The sequence below is a fragment of the Lontra canadensis genome, unplaced genomic scaffold (genome assembly GCF_010015895.1).
Source record: "Lontra canadensis isolate GAN:19392208 unplaced genomic scaffold, GSC_riverotter_1.0 scaffold19, whole genome shotgun sequence".
Lineage (NCBI taxonomy): Eukaryota > Metazoa > Chordata > Mammalia > Carnivora > Mustelidae > Lontra > Lontra canadensis.
Genome location: NW_022631013.1, coordinates 3,034,620 through 3,051,485, shown reverse-complemented (window position 1 = coordinate 3,051,485; position 16,866 = coordinate 3,034,620).

Genomic DNA, 16,866 nt, shown 5'->3' with positions numbered 1-16,866 from the left:
TCTTTCTGTCATTTCATACCAAATTTAATACTATGTGAAGATGGTCTCCTTAAAATTTCTCAATTCCAATAAACATAGCCCCAGATTATCTTCTTATCCCTCAAACTATACAATGAATGTCAGGTCTTCCTTTGATTTGGCCAAGAGATATGTAAAATATTGGCAAGAAAGTTAAGACAGTTTGTCCTTTTTATCACATTTCCAAATCACTGCTGTGAAAAATTTTACATTTTCTACCAAGGTTGGACTAGGCTTTGAAATAAGACATTTCTTAACTTTATTTAGAATATTGATCCTTGATTAGTATGTCTCTGCCCAAGTGAAGGAAATCCCTTAAGAATGCATGTGCAGCCACTGAAAAGTAAATTATGAATAAAAGCCACATATCTCATTTTTTTTTACATCCTTCAGTGTACAGTATGAAACTATAGCTGGATTCAATATTTTAACAGCTTTATTTTTTAAAGATTATTTCTTTATTTGAGAGAGAAAGAGAGAGAGCAAGAGCATGTGCACACACATGCATGGGAGGAGGGGCAGAGGGAGAGGGAAAAGCAGACTCCCCACTGAGCAAGGTGTTGTATGTAGAGCTCCATCCCAGGATCCTGGGATCATGACCTGAGCTGAAGGCAGACACTCAACTTCCTGAGCCATCCAGGTGCCCCTTAAGAGCCTTACTGACATAGGATAAACTGTACATATTAAAAGTGTAGTAATTGATAAACTTTAGCATATGTATATATCTATGTATGCATATATTTATGAAATATGTATATTTCTATGAAACCATCATAGTAATCAATATAATGAACATGTCCATCAATCCCAAAATTTTCCTTGTTGCTACTGTAATCCCTCCTGACTGTCCCAACCCCGACACTTCCTTCTGGTCCTCAAGGAACCACTGATATGTTTTCTGTCATTATAGATTGGCTTGCATTTTCTAGACTTTTATGACAAATGGAGTCATACATTATGTACTCTGTTGACTGGCTTTTTTCATTCATAATTATTTCTAAATATATCCATGTTATTATATGTATCAATGATTCCTTTACTTTTATTAGTGAGCAGTATTTCACTATATGGATATGCCATATTTTTTTTAAGAGAGAGAGCTTGTGGTGCCTGTGGGCATGGGGAAGGGGGGGTGAGAAAGGGCAGAAGGAGAGGAAAGGAGAGAATCTTAAGCAAGCTCTCTGCCCAGCACTGATGGGGGTGGGGACGTGTGGGGTGAGTAAGGGAGCTCCATCTCACGACCTTGAGTCATGACCTGAACTGACATCAAGTATCAGATGCTTAACCCAGGCACATATTATATTTTATTTATCCTGGATATACTATATTTTATACTATCTACTATACTGGATATACTATAATTTATTTATACATCCACCTATTTGTAGTTTCCTTTTCTTTAGCATATAGAAATTTGATTGATTTTGTATATGGATCTTGTATCCTGTGAATTTGCTAAAGTTGTACATTAGTTCTAGTAGTTTTGTTCTATGTGTATCACTCATGATTTCCACATAGGATATCATGTCATCTGCAAATAAAGACAATTTTTTTCTCCCTTTCCAACATAGGTGTTTTTATATATTTTTTTCTTTATTGAAATAGCTGCATTTTCAGTACAATGTTGACCAGAAGTAGTAAAGCAGACAACCTTCCTTCTTCCGGATACTAAGAAGAAGGAATTCCATCTTTCACCTCTAAATGTCATGACAGGTTTTCCCAGGCTGTCTTGTGAGGTAGACACAATTTCCTTTTTCTTTTTTAATATTTTGGGGCTCTCATTTCAAGTGAATATGCAGTTACTTTTTTTTTTTGTTGTACTGATCCTTTATCATTATAAAATGTTCCTTCTTGTCTTTAATAAAACTCTTAAAGTAATTTTTTGGCTTATCAACTTAATTATCCTGTTGATTTTATTTTTACTACATTTTAATTTTATTCTTTAGATATGACATCAGGGGCGCCTGGGTGGCTCAGTGGGTTAAAGCCTCTGCTTTCGGCTCAGGTCATGATCTCAGGGTACTGGGATCCAGCCCTGCATCGGGCTCTCTGCTCAGCGGGGAGCCTGCTTCCCCTCCTCTCTCTTTGCCTGTCTCTCTGCCTACTTGTGATCTCTGTCAAATAAATAAATAAAATCTTAAAAAAAAAGATATGACATCAGAAGGTGCATCTTATCACACACTATCATAGATTAATAATTATTTCTGGTAAAATTTACAAAATTTACTCAAGTATGACTGCATTTCCTCCCCACATCCTTCATGCCATCACCGTTATATGCATGAAATTTATATACATTAGAATCCAAACAACAGAGTTCTAATATCACTTTGGGAAATCTTGTGTGTATTAAAGAAGAGACTGAGAAAAAATGTGTATCTATTGATCTTTTATAATATGTCACATATACAGCATTTCCAGTGATCTTTTTTTCCCCTGAAGATTCAAGTAATCATTTCCTGTTATTTCTTTCTGTCTGAAGAAAGTGCTGAGCAGAGAGCCTCCTTAAGATTCTCTCCTTTCCTCTCCCTTTGCCCTTTCTCCCTCCCTCCTACCCATGCCCACAGGCACCACAAGCTCTCTCTCTTAAAAAAAATATGGTATATCCATACAGTGGAATACTACTTACTAATAAAAGTAAAGGAATTATTGATACATATAATAACATGGATATATTTAGAAATAATTATGAATGAATAAAGCTAGTCAACAGAAAACACACTATATGGCTCCATTTGTCCTTTATTAATTCTTACAAAGCAGGTCTGGATTTTCTTGCTGCTCTTGTCAAGTAGTAATCAATTTCTCATTCTTTGTTGTTTTGGGAATATTTTTATTTCATCTTAACTTCTGAAGTATAGTTTGGCTGGATACAGAATATTTGGCTGTTTTTTTCCCTTCCACTACTTTCAATAAGCCATTGTACTTATTTCTGGCTTCCTTTTTCTGATGAGAAATCATGTTAATCTAATTATGTGTTCTTTGAGAAAAGGTTTTTTTTTTTTCCCTTGAGGTTTTCAAATTTTTTTTCTTTGAAATCTTCTTTCAAATATGATCCTCTATGAGAGGATCACTTTGTATGCAATCTTTGTTTTTGAGCTTTTGGGATGTATAGATGAATATTTTTCATCAAATTGGATATTTTTCTTCAAATATTTTTTCTTGCTCCTCTCCTTTTGGGTCCAATTACATACATGTTGGTGCAACTGGATGGCATTGCACTGATTTCTGAGTCTCTGATCATTTAATTTTTTTCCCCACTTCATTATGTACTATCACATTACATAAATTCTATGAATCCATTGTCAGTGCTACTGAGCACAGGCATCACCCACTGCTCTAAATTTAGTAAATCTCCTTCAGTCTTCGCAGGAGGATGCTAGTTATCATGGTCTGTCCTAGCACGGTAAACCTCCTTGCCTACCACACGGGGAAACTTCGGGTGGAGCTTCAGATAGGAATGTACAAATCCTTACTATTCTCACTTTAAGTTCAGCAGGTTACAAATAATTCTCATAGTGTTACAGATCTTGTTTGACTTTTACTGTCAAGTTATTAATTTTGTCAATTTTATTGAGTCTCAAAGTTGTTACTGAGAAAAGTTTACACTCCGAAAGTTTAGCCTCTGATTTATTTTTGGAACAGAGGGAAATCCGGCTAGTAACTGTTTCAGTGTTCTCTTCTGCAAATTTTAATGTCTGTGCCAGTTTCAACTGATGTGATTTTCTCATTGTTTTCCTGCTTCTTTGCCTTCCTGCTAATTTTTGTTTATGTAGCAGACATGATAAGCTTTACCTATTTGAATTCTGGGCATTTATTTCCATTAATATTTTGGGTTTTGATCTGCAAAATAGATATTTGGGAATAATTTGATCCTTTCGATCTTACTTTGAACGTTATTTCTATATAATCTACCCAAGGCCATCCAAATCATGTGGTTTACCAACTTGATCTAGACAATAAATAAGCATTATTTCTAGTCCAGCGTGAGTGCCAGGCACAGTTACTTTAAATCTTTTCTGATTCTGACTGCCCCCCACCCACCGCCACGCCCAGGTTACTGTTGTTTCCTCACACAGTTATGCTGATCAGCCCTCTGCTGAATACTTGAGGCAATCCCTTTGTAGATACTGAGTTATTGCTGTATACTATTCTCTCCTGTCTAGTACTCTTCCCCATGATTCTACCCTCCTTGTTCTCCCACACTCCACGTCTCTGCCCTTAGCTAATAAGTCTGCTGAGCTCCATCCCGGCTTTCCCCTCATGTGCGCTGGCTTGAAAACTTTGTCAGAGCGGTAAGCTGAGGTAATTTTAGATCTCATTTATTTTCCATCCCTTAGGGATCTGCCCTTTTTATTGCTGGACAGCCAGTGTCTGGAAAAGTGTTGCTCATATATTTGATATGGTATGTTAGTTTGTTTCAAACAGAGGGGTAAATCTGGTTCTTGGTATTCCATCATGAATGGAAGAGGGGAAGCCTGTTATTTTTTTAATTTTTTTTTTTCTTCTTAAGAACAAAATTCCTTATTAACTTGAACAAGTTTACATTGAGGGAGATAAGAACTCCCACCATTGTGGCCAGAGTGTGAAATTAGAATGTAAACTGTGATCCTCCATTAAATTTGATACCAATGAACAAAAAAGAAATCTGCAGAGCAGCAGATGGTACTATTTGCAGCTCTGGGAGAGACTTGAGGCTCATAGTCACCATCTGCCTGCACAGCATTTTCTCAAACTTCGTATTTAGCAAAGTTTATTGCTACTAAGCTTATGAGCATTACGAGACAGATTACCAAATTCCTGCATTCTACTATGTTTTAATTAAAAGAAATATATGTCGTGTGTTGGATGGTTATGGGAGCTATGTGAAATATAACCACCACTGTCTGTTACTCTTCTTAATAGCCTCTGTTTTTTTTGTTTATTTTTTTATTATTATTTTTTTTTGGTTTTGTTTTTTGTTGTTGTTTAGTTCAATACCTTTTTTGTCTTGGTAGAAACATTCACTAAGTTATACAATATAACTTTAAGAGGTCTCTGGGATCCATCCATCCTTGGGATTTGTCCAAATTCTTACATAAATCTTACCCCTGAATGCCTTTATTAAACCTGATGCTTCATGGTTAGTGTAGTTCCCATAAGTAGTTTGTGCTTCTATTTATATATTGCAAAATGCAGATGGTTATATATTTTGTATTCCCAGTAATAAACATTCAGTAAATTTCAGGTCATTCTGAAATTTATTTTTTGCATTGTAGCTACACACACTGAAGTTTAATCAACTGGTAGAGAGATTTGGTGAGATTATACTAACGCATAATTAATCTTCATTTTGGTTAGTGTTGTAAGTCCTGCACCTACATCTATAGATTATTCTACAATACCTTGCATAATCCCCATTCACAGAATTAAGTTAAAACGGGAAAGTTTTGGTCATATTTAGAAACCTCATACAATTCAAACGGAGATAAGGCAACTCTATTACCACCACTTGACAACATTGAGATGATACTACCATTAATGATTTCCAAAATAGGAACACAGGCATTTTTTACTGTTACTGTTTTTAATATAAAATGCACAGTGAATGTCTCAGTAATATATAATTTCTGTAATATTTTGATTATAAAATCTTAATATGAACAGAATAAAAAGTGAATTTATAGTCCCTAAAGTGAGGTGAACCTCCACTAAAATTTACAGCTTAAAATATATAGTTAAAGTGATTTTAAAATTTAACCACAGGAATAAGAATAATTTGGGAACAAATTGAGAGAAGAGGGCTTGCTCTAGTTCAGGATAGAATAAATAAACTGCTTCCAGGTAGCACAATGAAAAAAGAAAGCCTGAGTCTTCTAGCTTTGTTATTCATGCATATGTGGCAGTAGGCTTGATAGCAGACATTTCTGTGTTTCAGGTTTTCTTTTTCAAGTTTTTATTTAAATTCCAGTTAGTTACAGAGGACAAATTGATGGTTACTGGAGGGGAGGTAGGCAGGCGATGGGTTAAGTGGGTGATGGGGATTAAGGAGTGCATTTGGTGAAATGAGCAACTGGTGATGAAAGTGATAAAACACTAAATTCTACTCCTGAAACTAATATTATAGTACATGTTAACTAACTGGAATTTAAATAAAATCTTGAAAAAGAAAAAAAAGTACACTGAATATAAACCTTCTTTCAAGAGACATCACAAGTACACTCCCCCCCCCTTTTTTTTTTAACAGATTATTTGAGAGAGAGTAGGAGCCAAGGAGTGTAGGGGAGGGAGGAGCCGAGGGAGAAGGAGACAAATACTCCTCACTAGACATGGATCCCAACATGGGGCTCAATCTCATGACCATGAGATCATGACCTGAGTGGAAACCAAGAGTCTGACACTTAACTGAGCCACCCAGGTACTCCAACAAGTGCACTCCTTAATCTCCATCACCTATTTCACCCATTCCTCCCTCCCCTGCCTCTCTGGTGATTATCAGTTTGCTCTCTATTGTTAAGATTCTCTTTTTTAGTTTGCCTCTCTCTTCCTTTTTATCATTTTTTTCTTTCTTTTTTAAAATGTAGGTAGTATTAGTACCTATACCAAAAGATTGTTGTTAAGGATTGAGTCAATTCATATAATGTATTTCAAAGTCTCTTGGACACAAGGAGAACTAAATAAATGTTAGCTGCTATTGTAACTAATATTATTTTAGGTGTATATTCAGTATTTAGGAGTGATACAGCATAGATATACATTCTGGCACTTTATCATCTGTGACTCTGTTGTCTCATTACAAAAAATGTAGATAAAAGTAGCTTATTTTAGATAATAGGCAATTTCATTATGTGATTTACAGAATACTCAATAATCTCTCTATTCCCTATATAAAGCAATCGGGATCTTGGCTACGTTACTTAATAGGTGATATGATAGCTTATTTTAAAAATAAAATTAAGAAATTTCATTTGCTTCCTGTGCAAAATCAGCACACAGTTTTTTTCTTTAAAGATCTACTGGAAACATTTTAGAATAAATGCTATAAATCTTAGGAAGAAAATACCTTAAAGGAAACACAAAACCATTACAGTTAAATCAGGCTAAAAATATTCATTCTTTGTGAAGTAATATTTATGATTTATTTCATTCCCTCTTCCATATAATAACCTTTAGGAAGTCATGATAATCCATTTCTCTGCTGATTTTAATTCCTATAGTAGATCAGCTCCCATTATATTAGACATAATGTAAGTATTTGCATATTGCTATTATTCCTCTCATATACACAAAGATAGAAATGTGGAATAACAGTATATGCAATTTTATGTTGCTAAAGAAGTTCTGTATTTTTGGGCAAATACTTTTTAGGACCAGTACAGACAAAGCAAACATTTTCTAGCATATTTTTGTGTGAATGCTAGCCTCTAGATATCTTAACTATAAAAGAGAATAATAAGTCTATACACTTTTTTGATATATTTGTAATATGCAAAGGTTATATTCAAAAACAAAAAATAGAGTGGTTATCATAAACCACACATAACTAAGCAAATGAGTAAGTAAATATACTTTGACCTAGCATTTCCACTATAGGAATTTATCCTGTAAAGAAGCTAGAGATGTGGACAAAGAAACCTTTGGCAGATATGCCAGCTTTATTTACACATTCAAATAATTGAAATAATATATTAATTCATTTAAATAATAATGGGAAATTTAAAAAGTAATTATACTTCCATATTAGAATCCTAAAAATTATGGTATAGAAGTGTATTGATAGATAATGTGGTATAACTGAAAAATATGCACACATACAGAATGGTTTATATAATAGATGTTCATAGAAACAAACACAGAGACAGAATATTAAACATGTTCAGAGAAAAATATTAACAGTAGTCACCCCTTGGTATGGTGGATTATGCAAGAAGGAACGTATACATTTTAAAAATTCCCCAAAAGAAAAGGTTAGGGAAGCTACCCTGAATTACCACATAGACCAAATACAATAAATTTGATGTATTGCCATCATCAAACATTTGTTGATTGCTTTGAATATTAAAGATTCTAGACAGTAATCATGGTTCAGTTCTTGAATTTCAATCTTGAATAGCTAATGTAAGAGGAATCAGGGCACAAAAAGTAGTGAAGTATTACTTTTACCTATCTGTTTATCTCTCTACTGATACTGCAAATAGGGACCTTAACAGCATATCATTAAAAAGAAGGTCTACAGTTTGACCATAAACCTAGCACACCAGTGTTAGAACTCTTACCAAGTTACTGTGATTGTTAAGTTAATAGATTTTCAGCAGTCATGAAATTATAGTAACTTGTGAAGAAAATATGGATAGTCAGCCCAATTTGATCATGCTGGAATCATTAGATTACCATTCTGTGATTTTAGCTGCCTGATGAAATCCTTTAAATTGAATCAATCAGATTTACTCTGTTCTATATGGAAACTGTCACATTTTACTACTGCTGAAATCTAGCCATTTTCTAAAGTTTTGCTTCAAGAAACTGAATTATTCTTGAACTTCCTGCATGTATATTCCAAATCATATCCCCATTCAAAATAATTTCCTTCAATCACACAAAGCCATTCTCCACTGTAGTATGGCTTTGTTTTCCTGAATTGTATAGAGCAGGGCTCAGCAAATGTTTTCTGTAAAGAGCTAAATAGAAAATATTTGTCAGCCATATTTGTTGCAAGTAGTCAACTCTGCTATTGTAGTGCAAAAGCAGCCATAGAGAATGTGTGAATAAATGAACATGCTGTGTTCCAGTAAAACTTTATTTACAAAATGGGCTGCAAACTGGACTTGGCCAGCAGGCTACAAATTGCTGACTCAATCTAGCGGCTTGATTCAATTCTCCACTCTGTGACATTTGTTTAAATTTAGTCCTGAACTAACAATGCAGATGCCTAAACAGCTGGTGGTAGGTTATGAACATTAAGGAGAATGAAGACTTAGATAGTTTTATATGAACATGAATGTCCATTCACAATTCTCCTGAATTTGACAGAAATCAAGGTTGATGAATCAGCCAAATTTTCTGAAAGTTTTCTTCCTTCCCCAAACTAATGCCAACACATTTACTGTATTACATAAAAGAAGAATGTTTAGTCTCTATCACATGCCAGAGGAGTTATCTCATTTTTTAAATCTTCATACCAATATTGACATATATATTTTTATTTTCCTTATGAATAAATTGAGGGTCAATGAAACAAATAACTCATATAGTGGGATAAAAAATGGCAGATCTACACAGTCAAAACAAGCTATTTACTGTAGGGGCACCTGGGAGGCTCAGTCGTTAAGTGTCTGCCTTGGGCTAGGGTCATGATCTCAGGGTCCTGGGATGGAGCCTTGCATTGTGCTTCCTGCTCCTTGAGCCTGCTTCTCCCTCTCCCTCTGCCTGCTGCTCCCCTTGCTGTGCTCTCTCTCTCTGTCAAATAAATGGAGAAAATCTTAAAAAAAATAAAAGGTATTTACTGTAGTAGTATAGGAGAGAACAAACCCACAAGTTAAATCTGTTTGGGCCCTATGACCTTGGTACAGGTAATGAATGCATGGCTTTGTACAGCTACACAAATAATGATTTTAATACATAACACATTATATGAATTAATGGAATGTTAAAAAGTTTGTACTTTGGACCATTCCGTGTTTAAGTAATAGAAAGTGGAACTTGTCTTGCTAACTCATTCATTAGCTAAATATCTTCAGTGACTGTGAATAACTTACAATGCAAGTTTTATATATATATACATATATATGTATATATATACATATATGTATATGTGTGTATGTATATATATGAATTAAATAAATAATTATAGTTAAATAATTATATATTTATATAAATATAAAACTTATTATGTATATATTTACATACATACATATATATTTACATACACACATATGTATATCTTTATTCTTAGCCTCAGAGTATGTATATATTTCATACAGGTTTAAGAATGTTCTTTGAGCTAAGAAGAGAAGTTTGTTTTGCCTTCTTTCATAAAAACAATTTTGTCACTCTATTTTATAAAATGAATTTTATGACAAGTATATTATCCCCTAAACTCTTTGTTTTGGGGATTTTCTGCCATTCTAACATTATTACTAAGCTCTTCTAAAGACAACCAGCTAAGAAATGCAAAAAACATAGCACCTAAATATTAAAATGAGTGTGTACCTATTCTACTTCACTACCAGTCTAGCAAAACTATAGTTCAGTGACATTTTGTAGTAACTAAATTTTAGGGAACATTCCTGGAAAATGCAAAGTGTTATTCAAAATATTTCTGCCATGAGAAAATGCAGTACTCTCAGCTCCTATATTACTTTAGACTCTTGCTTATTTATTCATTCAATGCACACCTATTGAGCCCCTAATCCTGGTTAGGGGTCATGTCTTAATCTATTTTCACTTAATAGCATGCTAAGTTCAATAATAGGAATTTCCAAATGATGAAACAGAAAGCAGAAAGAAGACTTTAATTTACATGGAGGTATCAGGGAGAGTTTACTAGATGAAATGCTGCCAAAATTCTCTGAATCAATGAGTATGTTAGCTCAGTGAAATAAAAAGTAGGAAATTGGGAAAAGCAAAGGGAGCAGAATGGGCAAGAGTCTAGCAAATTTCTACTAATTCCTTGAGAGCATGAATATGGAAGGGTAGTTAGGAAATGGTATTTTAAGACCTGTAAGGATATGGAGACAGAAATGAGGGGGGTTGTTACTTGGTGGCACAAAGGTAGGCTTAGATTCTGGTGCCAAAATGGGTAAGTTGTGGAACAGAATTTTTGCTTTTTATAGGAATGGAGAAAGTTCTAGCTAATCATGGACACCACGGTCAAGGCCATTTCTATAGCTGTATATTACAGATTTCAACCTTTCTTCCATTGAAGAGTCAAAAAATTTTGTCCTGAGATTAGTGCAAGCTGCATAATGTGGCCTCATCAATTTTTAACTGTTAATATTTATAAATTACCTTTATTATTTAAAGGTGTACTTTATTACTGATACCAACTTCATGAAGAATTTTTTATTAAGTACTAATTTGAAATGTAATGCAAATTTCCGATATCAAGTCTTCCTATGATGATTAAACTGAGGGAGGAGGTCAAGTAGCTAGACCCTGATTTATGACACTGATTTAACATCTTCTTCAAACTTAGTGTATCACAAAATTTGGAGGTACTAAGATTTTTTTTTTTTTTTTGATAGAGAGAGAGATCACAAGTAGGCAGAGAGGTAGGCAGAGAGAGAGAGGGGAAGCAAGCTCCCCACTGAGCAGAGAGCCCAATGTGGGGCTTGATTCCAGGACCCTGAGATCCTGACCTAAGCTGAAGGCAGAGGCTTAACCCACTGAGCCACCCAGGTGTCCCTGGATGTACTAATGTTGTATGTGGCACTCAATTAGTACATTATACATTACTTTAATCCTTGGAGAAATTCTGTGTGTCAGGGGAAATTACATTAGATTTATCAATGAGGAAATGGACTAAGAAAGATTTAGCAAATTCTCTATTTTTTTATAGCTAATAAATGATTAAACTACATTCAAACTGTTACCTTTTTGCTATCCATTATTATCATCTTAATATAGATATTGCAGGGTAAAAACATGAGTCAAAAAATACAACAGATCACTTTTCTAAAGCCACTGGTCTTTAATCCAGTATTTCTTATATTCAGTTTGCCTAAAATCAATATAATTTGAATAAATTGAATATATACTCCATCATTGCAAATATGCAAATATGCATACATATGGAAATTATTGGACAAAGATGATGACCAATAAAAATGAAAACATGTAAATAAGTGACAAAGTAAAATACAATGTGTTTATATTAATATGTGAAGTTAAAGGACCTGAAAACAATGTATCACGAGTCCTTCGATTGTCGCACATGTATAAATTAGAATAATCTCACATGTAGTACATGGGATAATTTGTATTTATGTACATACATATATAAAATTCAGTGTTCTCACTGACATTTTAGAGTGCATTTAAAATAATAAAGAATTTAACAGTAAATAAGACACACAGAGGTAAACAAAATGAAACAAAAAAAATGTGGACTGTGGTCATATTTTAGGTAACTAGTCATTATGCAAATTGTTCATAAAATTATTGGGTTTGACATAAATGCAGTTGAGTCTGATTAGCCTGAGATCAAGCCAGGACGCAGGCTAGGATTTCAGTGGATGGCAGCTCTAGAAAGAAAAGAGGTTCTGAAAGGAAGAAAAATGGTTTAGAGGACCAGCAGGATTAGATATCTGGTCTCTAAAATACATGGTTTGTACATGAATGCTCAGGGGGACTGTGTTAGTTTTCTGTGGCTATGGTAACAAATCACCACAAACTTGGTAGTTTAAACAACAGAAATTTGTTCTTTCATGGTTCTGCAGGTCTGAAGTTTGAAACCAGTATCACTGAGTCCAATTTGAGGTGCTGGCAGAACTTCATTCCTTCCAGAGACTCTAGGTGGGGGAATCTGTCCTTGATTCCTCTAGTTTCTGGTGGCTACCAAAATTCCTTGGATTTTGGCCAAATCACTCCAATATCTGCCTCTGTGTCTTCTCCTCTTCCACGTAGTCCACTCACCTATGCATTCCTCTTAAAAGGATACATTTTATTTCATTTAGGACCCATCTAGAGGATGGAGGACAATCTCCCTATCTCCCAAACTGTTTTTCTCTCCATATAAAATAACCTGTTCCAGAGATTAGGACATGGGCATTTTGAAACAGTCATTATTAGCCTACCACAGGAACATAGTTTAGGATGGTTCTTGTATCTATTGTTGGATTCAAACACTAATTTTGCAATTAGAAGAAAAGAACAGGCACTACTAGTTCACAAAACAGAAATAGAGAAAAACTGACTAAGTTTTGGAGATCCATTAGGATTACTTGGTAAGGAGTCTCCACTTCTGACATCCTTGTCCTTTTTATTGATGGTTTTATTCCCTAAAACCGTCTTACTCTATACTCCTTATTTTGAGTTCCCCAAAAGGAGACCCTCCAGGACAGTGGTATATTTGGAGTGCATGTAGTTTTTTGGAAGATGTTTCTTGGAGACTTTTGTAGGAGACTGAGGGGAAAAAACAAACAAACCACAGCAGGGAAAAAAGATAAAAAATGGTATATCACGAAGTTCCACTGCAGTTTATTCAATGGGAGGTATCAGAGACAGTATTGTTCCTGCAACTCCATCTTATTCCACCCCAAAGTGACAGAATTAGGGTATTTAACCCACTAGCTCCTCTCAGTCATAAATGAGGCCTTCTCTCATGGAGTGTTAATTCCTCATGACTTTTGACATGCCATACCTGTGTAGAAAGGGCTCTAGAGGATACAGAAGTTCACAAAGAGATGCAGGTATATTACCGGATGGAGTTTGGGTCAATGTGCATAGAAATGGTAATGACTAAGAGGACATGAGTGGGTCATCAATGTCACCTACAATACTATATCCTACAGCTATGGCCAGCTGTGCATGTCACATGATCTTATTTTTACCGTATAAGGGAAAGTAGTCTTCTTCCAATTCAAATTTGAAAAATCCTAAGGAGAAGTCTGTTAGGGCTGGCATTAGTTATTTCTGGACTAAATCCCTGCAACTAGGGAGATGGGTTCTTGAGAAAGGAAGACAGCTTTAAGTCAGGCTACATGGTGTGAACTTGGGAAAAGCAGTTTGCAGCTAAAGGTAGACAATATTCCCAGATGATAACTTATTTGCTTTTGTCTATTTTGTTTATAGGCAATAAAAAAGGAGGTCATTATAGTGAATGGGACACAAAATTCAGGTATCTTAGTCTCTATGAGTGACTCCCAATTCAGTGTGATATATTGGGCTCAATACTGGATTACAGGTAGCATCTGAATACATAAAAAATGGGCCGCAGGTTCTATAGGTAAGAGGAAGAAAATGAAGTATTCTAGGGATTCTAGGAAAATAATAGATTTAAAATAATTGAGTTTGAGAGAAGTGCAGTACAATAAGAATTTGACCCAGGGATCTAGTTGTAGTGAAGAAGCAAAAGTTATATTCCTATAAGCTTAAATTGTAACTGAGAACATGTGCTTGTTCTCAGTGGACTCACTACACACATACCACATACTAGATTAAGAATAAAATTTATAGTTCCAAATCTACTGCTGGTAGTGAGAGGGCTTACTATGTTCTATCCCCAAGATTCAGATTAATTGGCTTGAGTCCTTGATGAGACTGAGCTCATAATTTTTGGAGGCCTCAGTTTCTCTAGCTATGTGGGGTCAGGAGAAGTAGGAAGCAATAACACCTGTAATAGTGAGTCTACAGAGTCATCTTTCCACTATATTTTTACTAGAAATTTATTTTTATTAAGTTCAAGTTCAAAACTCTATGACCTTAAGTAATGCTCATTTTTAAATAGGGTACCAAGCATTATAGAATCTGAGAAGGTATTTTGTAGGGACAGCAACAGAACTAACCTAGTTTTAATTATTTTTGACAAAAGGAGAAAAATGAGAACTGAATCAGTTTTCATTTATCCTGTTGTAATAGCACATCTACATAAAGCAATTTTATAAGGTTTTTCTTTTCTGTAGAAATATTAAGATCTGCTACCTTTATACTTTATTTTCATGCTTCTAGGGTTTGCTATAGAACTTTAATGCCCATGCTTTGGTTTCACAAGATTAAATATTAAACAATATCACTAACTAGATATGGTACATTTACTTTCCAAGTAATTGGATTGTGGGTGAACCTGAGGCTACTGTTCATTAGTCTGTAACTTCATAAGACTTTAACTCGGTTCTCCTTTTACAACACTGCAATGTGGAAACTTTCCATAGAGCTGAGAGTAGCTGAAAATAGTTGGCTAGAGCTTTCCATTACCTTTGGGATGCACTATCATGCTCATCAATAATGGTGTCATGCCATTAGTGTTGAACTGTAATACGCAGCATGCCAAATCATTCATAATCTCCTACCTAAACATAGATGTCACCAGTAGTAATTTAACAGTAGGTTTATTTTCTTTTAAAAATTAGCTTTAAAGTGATATATGCTAATCAGAGAAGATGTGAAAAATTGATCAAAATAAAAAATCAGCGATAATTTCTCTACTCAGAGATACTACTAATACTTCCTTGCACGTATGTGTACTTTTACGTACATGCTATAATTCCATCAATATAAAATCTGTTTCTGCTCTATATTTTTGATATTACATTATGAGCATTTTCCATATCTTTAAAATTCTTCATAAGTATATTTTGCAATAGCTGCCTACTCTTTATTCTTATGGCTGCTCCATGATATAGTTAATCATTTATTGCAGGACATTTGGATTGCTTCCAGATGGTTGCTGCCATAAATAATGGCATGATAAAATCTCTGCACATAAATCTTTGTCCTCATTTCTGATAATTTCTTTAAAAGAGATTCCCAGAAATGGAATTGCTGGGTCAAAGAGGATGAATATGTTTAAAGGTTTTGATATTTTTCCAAACTTGCTTTCCTAAAAGGCTTTATAAATGTATTTGTATACCTATCATGAATTTATGACCATGGCTCTTTTACTACACCCTACCAGATTTGTATTTTAATTAATTGCCCAATACTACTCTAAGATTTGAATAAGTTATGATACTATCACTAGATGAAATAATATGCATTTCATTAAAGTTAAAATTATGCATATTATGTTACAACATTAAACTTATTGATGATATGCTATTAAGTAAAACACATGATATAAAATTGAATATACTCCATCATTGCAAATATGCAAATATGCATACATATAGAAATTATTGGACAACGATGATGACCAATAAAAATAAAACCTAATAATAATAGAGTACCCTAGTAACTGACAGCTTACTATGTACTTAATAAACAACAGTGTACCACGAAGTGCTTAAAATTCATTATTTCATTCCATTTTATAATAACAATGTGAAAGAAGTCCTAAAGCTTAAAACTTTTATGCAAGTGTCTTATAATCATACAGGATGTCAACGTGGTTCTGAAATTTAAACCCAAGTTGCTTGCTTCAAATTCAAATTGAAATTAGAATAGTAGGCTTACATCTGAATCCCTTAAACATTTCTCTGTCTCTTAACCTTTATAAAATGCTGCTGCCCATTCTTTATAGTAGAATAATGTGAAGTGTTATATTTAAGAGAAACCATAAGGATTAAGTTATGATTTTTTAGAAAACAAGTTAACCACTAAGAACCAAATAAAAAAAGAACCTTTAAGACAGTACTCTGAATAGGAAAACATGAAAAACAGACAAAGACAAATACCATAAGATTTTAGTTATATGTGGAATCAAAAAATCCAAAAGAAATGAAGGAACAAAACAAAACAGAGCTTATAGATCCAAAGAACAGAACATGGTTGCTGGGTGGGGCGGGGGAGGGTGAGGACTGGGCAAAACAGGTGAAGGGGGTCAAGAGGTACAAATTTCCAATTATAAGATAAGTAAGTCGTGGGGAAAGAATGTACAACATGGAGATTATACTCAATAATATTGTAGTGCATACTTGACAAAGTTGCCAAGAGAGTAAATCCTAAAATTTCTCATCAGAAGAAAAATATTATTAATTTATATGGTGAAAGATAATTAGAATTATTGTGGTGATCATTTCACATTGTAAACAAATGCTGAATTATTATGTTCTAAACCTGAAACTAATATAATGTTACATGTTGATTATATCTCAATTAAATCAATGAAAATACAATATTTGATCTAACCATTAATCAGTAAATGCAACCAAAACAATAAAGCATTTTATTGTTTACCCATTTAACCCAATCCAAGGATGGAGTTCATTGAAT